The sequence below is a fragment of the Cavia porcellus genome, unplaced genomic scaffold, assembly GCF_034190915.1.
Source record: "Cavia porcellus strain 051 isolate PalLab524CR breed Dunkin Hartley unplaced genomic scaffold, mCavPor4.1 scaffold_18, whole genome shotgun sequence".
Classification (NCBI taxonomy): Eukaryota; Metazoa; Chordata; class Mammalia; order Rodentia; family Caviidae; genus Cavia; species Cavia porcellus.
In genome coordinates, this window is record NW_026947501.1 from 53,118,018 (window position 1) to 53,129,122 (window position 11,105).

Below are 11,105 nucleotides of genomic sequence, written 5' to 3' on the forward strand. Positions count from 1 at the left end.
CTTAGGCCTCCTGCCCAGCCAGCTCAGGGTAGTCCAGGCAGTCACATATTTCCTGCCACTCTCACTGTCTGTCACTCATCCCCGAGCCATGCCCTTCATGGATAACTAATAAAACCCAGGAGGGGCTCTGGGCCGAGGCCTTTGTCCCAGTGAACCACGTCCTAGCTGTGTATGTGTCTGAATGTCTTTGCACTGGAAGTGATAGATTGGAATTAACTCCTTAGAATTCCAATAACTTCCTCTTGAGATTAAAAAATAAACATTCTTGGACCACAAGGAGGACAGGAAAGGTCTCTCTATAAAGTCTGTTGGCTTTTTGTGGGTTTTTGTTTTATTTAGACGCGGGATCGCACTCCACAGTCCAGGCTGGCATGCTACTCTCAAAGACATTTTTTCTTTTTCTGTAGGAGACAATCCAGTGTCTCCCTTTGAATCCAAAACAATTACTGTGACTTTGATTATTTGGAGACTGGTTTCCTTATGCTGATATGTAAAAAGGTGGCAAGGGTATTTCTTTTTCTTCAATTAAACTCTGAGCATGCCAAACAAGGCCAGCCCAGGCGCTAACATGCAGCCATCACAGATGTGAGAGACAACTCTGGTGACTCCCTTTGGATCCAAAACAATTGCTGTGACTTTGATTACTTGGGGACTCATTTCCTTATACTGATATGTGAACGGCTGGCTAGTGTATTTCCTTCTCTCTTCAATTGGCTCTAAGCATTGCAAATAAGGCTAGCCGAGGGGTTAGTGTGCAAAGTCTAGCCATCAGACAGCCCCGTTTCCTCTCCACATTGCAAGATTGAGCTGGCCAAATGCAGAGCATACTCTGGGGATGTCAACTAGAAAGGAGCCTCAAGATACGAGGCTATAACTCCCCAGGTCACAAGAGTTTGCATATCAAAAACCGAAGCAACAGCCTCCAAAACAATTCCCCTGCTACCTTAATCAGGTTGTGTAAATTGATCCTTTTGCATGCCTTTATCTCTGCAAATTACAGAGATGCCTTCCTTGCACCTGGCCAGCCAGCTCAAGTTACTCAGCAATCCCCGACATCCTATCACTCATCCCTGAGCGACCCCTCCCTTTTCTTCACAAGATACTAAATGCTAGGAGAGGACTTAGGATCATGGCCTTTGTCCACATGTCCTCACGGGAAATGGGCTTGGGTCCCCTTAACTTGGAATATGTCTTGGTGTTTTTACTCTCGTGGTGGGTTGCGTTGGTGATGGTTGATTAGAAGTGACCAGCTGGTATTCCAATAACGTCTCAATGGGATTACAAATATAACTTTTTGGATTGAGAGGAAAGCTAAAAAGAGGATTACAATACTTGGATGACTGAACTCGATTTTTGGGTTTACAATATTTTTCTTTTCTTTTTTTTTTTAAGTGCCTGATGTTGAACTTCTGAACACATGCTTCCCAGGCAGGCACTTGTGCTGCTGAGCTATATCACCAGCCCTCAAACACTTTTTATAATAAAAATTGTAATGTACATGTGTACTGTCCTCCCATGAAGCTCTGGATTTTACCAAAGTTTCTGAGCTAGGGAAACTTTTGTGTTACTCTCTTCCACTGAGCACTACCTCCCCAGTGGATGACTCAGGAGGTAGAAGGGAAGCACATGAGGTCACCTGAGTTGGCCACACCAGCTCTGTGGCTGGGGACTCCAGCTGCTGCCTGACCCAGGTCCCCACAGGACCCCGTTCCTCGGGCTGGGCTGAGAATACCTTTGTTTTGGGAGTGAGGATAGTGCTCTGCACTGAGCCAATAGTACTGCAAAAAGACCAAGAGGGTCACAATTTCGCTCATCTTCACCATGGCCTGTGTGCTGGTCAGCGGCAGCCGTGAACCCCAGAAATGTGTGGAACCGTGGTCTGTGAGGTCACACTCAGGAGGTGGGGGAGGGGCACCGTGTCTGTGGACCAGGGCAGAGAGGGACGTTGGTGGCCCTGAAGCTGCCCCTCTACTCGCTCTCCATGGCTCTCTGATGCCCTCCTGCATGACAGCAGGACATTAACAGACTTAAGACTCAGGTGACCAAAACTCAACAAAGCACTGTCAGTGAGATGGAAGTAGCTAGAGTACGCCAGGAAAACCCTAACGTTAATCAAGATATCAAGCTAATAAAATGGCATTTATGTTCCTATAGCTCATATCTGAACTCCAAAGGCCCAAGGGTTGAAGATTTGGTTCCCAGTCTGGGGTGCTATTGGGAGGTGATGGAACCTTTAAGGGGTGGGGCCTCATAAAAGGAAGTGACATCATGGGGGGCGTGACTCAACAGGTTTTTTTTTTTTCTTTTTGAAGCAAGGTCTCACTATGCAGTTCAGGCTGACCTCAAGCACACTTTGTAGCCCAGGCTATTCTCCAACTTACAAGAGCCCGCCTGTCTCTCTGTTTCCCTTCCTGGCCATCATGAGCTGAGCAGCTTCCTCTTCCACATCTTGCCACCATGATAAACTGTGATCATGAATTAAAACCACTGAAACTGTCAGCCAAAATGAACCTTTCCTCTTATTTTTATTTTGTTCCAGCCCTGAATCAAGGCCTTCAGCTTCCTAATGCTGCTGTTTTCAAGCAGGAGCCTAAAGAGATGTCTTTCTATGGTCTGATGGGCATTTCAGAACTTGGGCAGTGAAATGATCAATTCACTATAGAAAGAAACAGCTTGAAGCAATCCCCCCCCCATGAGTGGCTGTGAAGTGTGGCAGGCAGTGGCGCCCAGGACAGGAGCCACCAACAATTACTGGGACCCACACCATGCTGGGACTTGGAGTGCCGGGAAACCAAGCAACCCCTCCCCCATCTGTTTTGTTTTGTTGAACTTCAATATGCATGAAAGTATGCACAGCTATTCTGAGAGAATGACAGACTCTAAGACAGCCATTAGTGACTTCCGTATTGGCTGGTTTTGGAGACCTAAATCGCCTTCCTTATTCTGTTCTGATCTGTTTTATACTATGTTGTTTTGTATGAATTCTCTGTATGTGAAGACATGGACAACTATTTGGAAGAAAACAAGAGACAATATGATAGACAGTAAAGATCTCAGGTTGTCTAGGTTTGAAATTTATATCTCTTACATTGCTTTCTTATATAGTATTTTGTTCGATTATGTTGTATTTAATGTTATCCCCTTTAAAATAAAAATAAAAAAACTAAATTTAAAAAAGTTTTCTTTTCCTTCACTTTTTTTTTGAGACAGGGCATCAATATGAAACCCAGGCAGGCCTGGAACTCACAGCAATCTTTTTGCATCAGTCCCCTGAGTGCTGGGATTCCAGGCATGCACTACTCACTTCCTTTTATTAAACTGGTTGCCTCGGGTTTTTTCTCACAGCAACTGAAAGCTGACTGACACAGTGGTACCACCTATAACACCACACACAGCATAAACACATTGGTAGATTCATGTGACTCATAGAGCACAGTTTCCCCTATTCTATTTCACAAGGATTAAAACATTTTCTGCAGAATTGACAGCCAACAGACTGGCCTGACTGAAGAAAAGACCAACACCCAGAGAAGAGTTTTGATCTGTGAAAGGATTTTGCCCCATTTGGGACACTGTTGCTGGTGAAAAGCCTTGGAGGTGGAACCAGGGGGCTCTATCTTCCCCACCCCTAGGAATTTACCTGTGGCATGAAATGAATACCAATAGGCTACCTGTGCATCACTAATGCCCCTTAGGCACCACCCCAAACCTAAACTACATGTATGCCCCCACTCCAAGTGTCCAACAGAGAAAATACCAGCCCCCGGAGACCCCAGAGGGTCAGGGGCTTTATCCCTGTATTCTTAAAATAAAGGTCATTTATATTTCATACTTCTTATCTTTTCAGCCACGCCAGAATTCTATCATATGGTTCCCTGACCGGGAATCCAATTCTATCAGATGGTGTTGTGACTCGGATCGGCACGTGAGTGACTTCTGGAATCCCCATTCCAAGTCCCCTGCTGATTCACGAACTGGACTGCATCCTGGATTAATTCCTCACTTCTCAACACTCGGGAGCTGCTAACTTATCACTGCTGGTTTGCAAACAACACTGGTCTAATTCATTTACCACAGGTGAGTAACCTCCAGAGATTATTTGGCGCTGGGCCGGGCCCCACGCAGGTTTTCTCCACCTTCCCTGGACTCGGGTGACTCTCTTACATCCTTAGACAGCCCAAGGCAGAGCCTTCTCCATGGGCTGGGTCCCACACTGGAAAGCTCTCACATCCTGTAGAGCTTTTAAGCTCTCACGGGCAGAGTCATTACTGAGATTCATAGGAAATCCACTGGTGTTGTTGGTGACAGCCAATTATCACAAGCTTTGGAACTAAATTACAGATTACCGTTTGTCTATGAGGTAAAGGTGACAATTTAACCTGGTTAGGCACCATGGTCAGTTGCCTCACCTGACTGTGACCCTGTGAGCCAGACCCCACACCAGATTTTATCTTGGGGACCACTTCCTGTTCCCCCAAAAAACCATACCTATTTATAGCTTCTCACATTGATGACAAGTTTACAAAAACTATCTTTAGGCCTTTGTTTTGAGAATGTGTCCTTCTTCCCCTTCTTTCTTCCTTGCTTCCCCTCCCCCTGCCACACACCACATTCCCTGCCAAGATGGGGGAAGTGCATCCAGTGTTGGGAGGTACACATGGGCTGCTCTGGGTTCTCACGCCACAACACAGCTCCGGGTGGGGTCCCGGCTTCACGCGGTGCTTGAAGGTCCTGGCTCCTTGCTGGTCCTGGCTCCCCATCGCACACCCCCCCTCAGCTCTATGCCATGCCCCAATTCCGGGCTCTGCCCCACACGCTGCACCCCGACGCTCGCTCCACCCGTCACTCTTATGTGCCACCCCCACCCTGGGCCCCCGACCTTGCACACTCCGCCCACCCTCCATGTTCCGTCCGGTCCTAGACGCTGTCCCAGCCCTTACCCCCAAGCACAAGCGCTGCTCTCAGCACAAACACAGATGACCAGCAGCTCAGCAGCTCAGAGGTGCTATTTCTTGGTCCACACCAGCCTTTTTTACATTCTCAAACCATTTAATCAAAGTTTATTTGTGTTAAATAAACCAGGATAAAAAAGACAATAGACAAGACTTTGGCTGATAAACGGAGAAGTGGCCACCTGGTAATTTTACCAGCCTGGTTTATCAATTAAAGCCTTCAATAATCTCTGTAGCCTTATATGAGATACCTCAACTAAAGTTCATATGACTAAGACAATTCATTGTTGCTGATTTGATGGTGTATTCATGCTTTCAAATATAAAATTCAAATATAAAATTTTTCTTGTGTTCCAGCCATGACAAATGTTTTCTTTCAGATCCAGATATACACTTAGAAATGTTTCACAAATTTCTTCGGCGTTCAAGTGTTAAAATGCTCATGGTTAATAGCCATTTAATGTTTTATGCTAAGCTTACTGTCTATATTGTACTGTACTGTTATCAATCTCCTAGATGTTTAACAACTAAAATTAAGAGGTAATTATAAATTCCTTTTGCTCTAAACCACTAGATCCTTTCCAGAAAAAATGATGCAAAACAACAAGACCAACACTGCAGCAGAAGCCAGACTTGAGCCTTTCCCAGCCTGTCTGCCTAGCCTGGCTCTGCCCTCCACCGAGCCATAATAACTATATTCAACTGCTAATGTTAAATGACACCGTAGCTGATCTTTCTCCTAAATAGAAAGAAAAAAATTAATAAAACAGGCCATCCTCCAAAAATCAGATGGCATTAGACATTTTAACAACAAAGCCTTTCCCACAACCAGGAAAACTGCTGATATATTTACTAAAGTCCTGTTACAGCAAATCATCACAAGGACTACAACCAAGTTGAAGTGGTCCAAACCTGATCTTCTTGGCAACCTCAACAGCAGTCAAAGTTGCTAAACTGCCATCCTGGTTTCACATCACTCAGGCTAAGTGGTGCCCCTCGAGCCCTAAATCTAACCATCCTTTTGCCTACTCATCTTTACCTCACCAAGGCCTCACAGCCACAACTCTCAGGCTGTCATGTTTTGTTATCCAACTTGGTTCCTAATTTCTTATCCTTTTTACAGCAAGACTCTCAACAGTCTTTCCTAAAGACTCCCACATCATGCATATCAGAGATAAGCCTCACCTACCTACCCTCTTAACTTTTACCCTTTCAGATGGGGGAGTATTCACCTCTCATAACTTCACTCCTCCTAACTCCACACTTATTTTTCAGAATTCTACCTCACTGTGGCAATGATTCTACCTCAACATTCCTGATAAAATGACATATCTAAATCAAAGGCACCTTTCCTTCTACCTCACCTGGGTCCTTAAATATGATAGTGGCCTGCCTCCTCATAACACCTTGTCTTTGTTTTTCCAGTCTAACATACAGGCATTCACCAGTGATAAAGTTGTCCTGGCTAAAACACCTGGCACTAGCTTCTACATGGGCATCAACCTTCATCCCGTGGACTCTCCTAAACCCCAGTACAGCGCCCCCTTCCAGCAGGAAACAGTAAAAGAAAGAAAATCTTTGCCCTTTTTCCTAATAATCAAAAGACGGGACTGAAAGCATTTTGCCACATTTGGGACACTGTAGCTGGTGAAAAGCCTTGGAGGTGGAACCAGGGAGCTCTATCTTCCCTGCCCCTAGGAATTTACCTGTGGCAGAAAATGAATACTAATGGGCTACTGTGCATCACTAATGCCCCTCAGGCACCACCCCAAACCTAAGCTACATGTATGCCCCCACTCCACATGTCCGACAGAGAGAATGCCAGCCCCCAGAGACAATGTCAGACCCCAGAGGGTCAGGGGCTGTCTCCCCACATTCTTAAAATAAAGATCATTTATATTTCATACTTCTTATCTTTTCAGCACGCCAAAATTCTATCATATGGTTCCCTGACCGGGAATCCAATTCTATCAATCTGGGGCTGAAGTCACACACTTCCACAGAGACTGGAAGCCTCAGAGATAACATTTATGAATATTTCTTGGATCATCAATATTTTCTTCTTCTTCTTTTGTATTTTTGGGTCATTTGTTCAAAATTTTATATGGGTCATAGATCTAAAAGCATGCATCCATCCACCTGGGTTGCCAGCTGGTCAAGACAATACTATAGGTGGTTGTGTGAATTTAACATATACTATGATTCCTGTATCATGATTTGAGAGTCTCTTCTCATTCAAAAATACTATGTTAAATGCTGTGACTGGGTTTTCATAAGTCATCAAAAAATTTGTTAAGATAAACAAAAGTCCTTTAGCCTATTGGCCAGGACGCCCTTTTGGTGAATAAAGCAGCAGCTGCCTGGAACAAATCATTGTCCAGTCTTTGCTCATTAATGTGAGTACCCAATAGCCTTATGAGAGCCATCCTAATAAATGTTGTTAAAAAGGTGTGACCAGTCGGTTGTGGTGGCACACACCTGTAATCCCAGCACTCAGGAGGCTGAGGCAGGAGCATCATTGTGAGTTCAAGATCAGCGTGGGCCACAAAGAGCTCCAGGCCAGCCTGAACTTCACAGGGAGATCCTGTTTCTAAAAGACAAAAATAAACAAATAAAAATGTTATAGTGGTATATTAACATTGGTCATCATCCAAAGGTTACATTTTCTAGAAGTAACACAATAAAGTATCTTCATAAAAGATGCTCTTGGTACAAAATCAAATTAAGAAATGAAAGTTTTCAGCTGGGCGTGGTGGCTCATACCTGTAATCCCAGTACTCGGGAGGCTGAGGCAGGAGGATCGTTTCGAGTTCAAGACCAGGCTGGGTTACAAAGTGAGCACAAAACCAGCCTGAACTGCATAGCAAAATCCTCTCTCAAAAAGACAAAGACAAAAAAAAAAAAAGAAAGAAAGAAAGAAATCAAGGTTTTCATAAGGCTGTGATAATCGACAGTTGTTGAGGCACTGTGAGTGCCCAACACAGTCCCTGCACACAGTGAGCCATGACACCAACTCGGCCTAGGGGCACTGCTCTGAATGCCTTCACTTAGGAAGGGGGACTGCAGCGACCTGAGGCCTGGCTGGATCATCGTGACTGCACCAGATAACCTTGCCCATCAAAGGCAGATGCCCAGAAACATCACTGCTTCCTCTTAGGAGCTTCCTGCCTGCCCTGGAAAGCTTTTCAAAGCAGAGTTATGATTCTGTGGCCAGAAGGCTGCACCCAAATGCTGATTTTGCTGCTTACTAATGCAGGACTCGGGCAACTCACTTCATCTCCTCCATCTTTGTTTCCCTCAGGAAAAGAATGCAGAGGCTGTTCTTCAACTCCACCTTTTGATGGAAACTGGATCTGTGTCTGAAAGCATTTAACCAAGTGCCACCAGGAAGCCAAAGGCATCTCCTCACCATCTCTTATAAGCCTAAGCCCAGATCAGTTGGAAGCACCACTGCTTTTCTCAAAAGTTGGAACAGATCAGTGAGTCCCAGGCTGGAGCAGGCCAAAAGGTCTTTCGTTTTCAAAAGATGATGCAGCTGGGCACAGTGGCCCACACCAATAATTCCAGCACTGGAGAGGCTGAGGCAGGAAGATTACTACAACTCTGAAGCTACAAAGTGAGTTGGAGGCCAGTGGTGGCTCATTTAACAACCCCTCAAATGGGTTTGGGCCGAGAGCCCTGGGATGGGTCCAAATCAACCCCGGCCTCAGAGGCTCTTGGGGAGAAAAGTATGGAGGGAGCTCTGATCTCAGTGAGGTCCCCAGGGGTGGCCAGGCCTCTGCTATCCGGCTACCTTTTCAGGAACAGGGTTCAAAGCAGTTAACTTCCTGTTTGGCCTGATTTCTTGGAACCATGAAACTTCGAGGAACTGATCCTAGGCAAAGTGTTCTCTTCAAAGCAGCAGGAACAGGTGTCTGGGAACCATAAGGCTGGGACTCTTCAGATACAGCTTAAAGTCAAGGTCTCCAAAATTTGCCACCAGGGACCACTATCCAAGAAGACAGTTTTTCAGTAGACCACGGTGGGATAGGTTGTACTGAGGTAAGCATTAAATTCTTAAAGGAAACATGCACCCCCAATCCTTGCAATGCAATTCACAGTAGAGTTCACCAGGGTCTGTGACCCCAGGACTGGGGACCCCTGGCCTAACTGTTTCAGAGGAGAAGGTTACTTACCAAATATTTTAGCTGCACCTTTTTCTATACTCTTTGAACTGGAGGCAAATGTACGATTTGAACCTGTGGGGGAAATAAATGTTTCATCATGCACTGGAGACATGGGCCAGGGGTGGACACTGCTCCACCTACAGGAGACCCCAGGTTCATCCCCAGCACCAGAAACACAGAGAAGCTTCATTCTCCCCACAGATCCTCAGCTTCTTAAATCAAGGACTTCCACCTCTTCTCCTGCAGGGAGGGCTTTACATGCCCTCCCTGGGCATCTGCACTGTCAGCTTCACCAGTGCCTTTGCTTTGAGGCCATGGCTTTTAGAGAAGAAGGATGACTTACGCATGAGCACTGTGACACCATAGCAGGTGACCTGACACCCAAATGACAGACATGAGACTCACAGATGCGTGGTGCACACAGGGTAGACAGACAGGAAAAGGGGTCATATCCCTCCCTGAGCAGAACATGTAGCAGTGCGGTGACCTTGGGGTTCAGCTGCAAGCTAGAACTCTTCAGTGGCAGGTATCGCCTTGGACCGAGCCTCAAGAAGCAGGCTGTGACTACCCAGAGCAGACACAGTTGTGCATCGGAGCTGAAGCAGCAGCCCCACATTGTCAGCTCCCACCTCAGCTGTGTTTGCAGATTGCTCTCTGCAGTTCCTGCTCTCTGCTTATCTCACAGGTGACCTTAGGCCTCCTGCCCAGCCAGCTCAGGGCAGTCCAGGCAGTCACGTATTTCCTGCCACTCTCGCTGTCTGTCACTCATCCCCGAGCCACTCCCCTCATGGAGAATTAATAACACCTAGGAGGGGCTCTGGGCCGAGGCCTTTGTTCCAGTGAACCACCATCCTGGCTATATATGTGTCTTAATGTCTTTCCTCTCTCTGAGGATTGCATTGGAAGTGGAATTAACTCATTAGAATTCTTGAGATTAAAATATAAACCTTCTTGGACTGCAACAAGGACAAGAAAGGGTTCTCAGGGCTGGGGATTTAGCTCAGCGGCATAAGCGCCTGCCTTGAAAGCAGGCAGTTGTGAGTTCCATCCCTGGTACGGATAAAAAGGAAAAAGACAAAAAAAAAAAAAAAAAAAGGGTTCTCTATGAAGCCTGTTGGCTTTTTGTGGGTTTTTGTTTTGTTTAGACAGGATCTCACTCCTCAGTCCAGGGTGGCATGCTACTCTCATTTTTTTTTTCTTTTCTTTTGTTTTTTTGGTACCTGGGATTGAACTTCTTACTGTATGCTTCCCAGGCAGGTCCTTTTGCTGCTGAGTTATATCACCAGCCCTCAAACACTTTTTATAATAAAAATTGTAATGTACATGTGTGCTGTCCTCCCATGAAGCTCTGGATTTTACCAAAGCTTCTGAGCTAGGGAAACTTTTGCGTTGCTCTCCTCGCCCAAGTAGCACCTCCCCAGTGGACAACTCAGGAGGTAGAAGGGAAGCACATGAGGTCACCTGAGTTGGCCACACCAGCTCTGTGGCTGGGGACTCCAGCTGCTGCCTGACCCAGGTCCCCACAGGACCCCGTTCCTCGGGCTGGGCTGAGAATACCTTTGTTTTGGGAGTGAGGATAGTGCTCTGCACTGAGCCAATAGTACTGCAAAAAGACCAAGAGGGTCACAATTTCGCTCATCTTCACCATGGCCTGTGTGCTGGTCAGTGGCAGCCGTGAACCCCAGAAATGTGTGGAACCGTGGTCTGTGAGGTCACACTCAGGAGGTGGGGGAGGGGCACCGTGTCTGTGGACCAGGGCAGAGAGGGATGTTGGTGGCCCTGAAGCTGCCCCTCTACCCGCTCTCCATGGCTCCCTGATGCCCTCCTGCATGACAGCAGGACATTAACAGACTTAAGACTCAGATGACCAAAACTCAACAAAGCACTGTCAGTGAGATGGAAGTAGTTAGAGTACGCCAGGAAAACCCTAAGGTTAATCAAGATATCAAGCTGATAAAATGGCATTTATGTTCCTATAGTTCATATC

General features: G+C 46.2%; 1 non-coding gene across 1 annotated transcript; it reads left to right on the forward strand.

The window, feature by feature from the left end:
- Positions 1 to 2,535: 2,535 nt before the first annotated feature.
- Positions 2,536 to 2,674, forward strand: LOC111757352 (small nucleolar RNA SNORA2/SNORA34 family). The gene has a single exon (XR_002791722.1). It is a non-coding gene; the product is annotated as a small nucleolar RNA SNORA2/SNORA34 family (small nucleolar RNA).
- Positions 2,675 to 11,105: the final 8,431 nt, after the last annotated feature.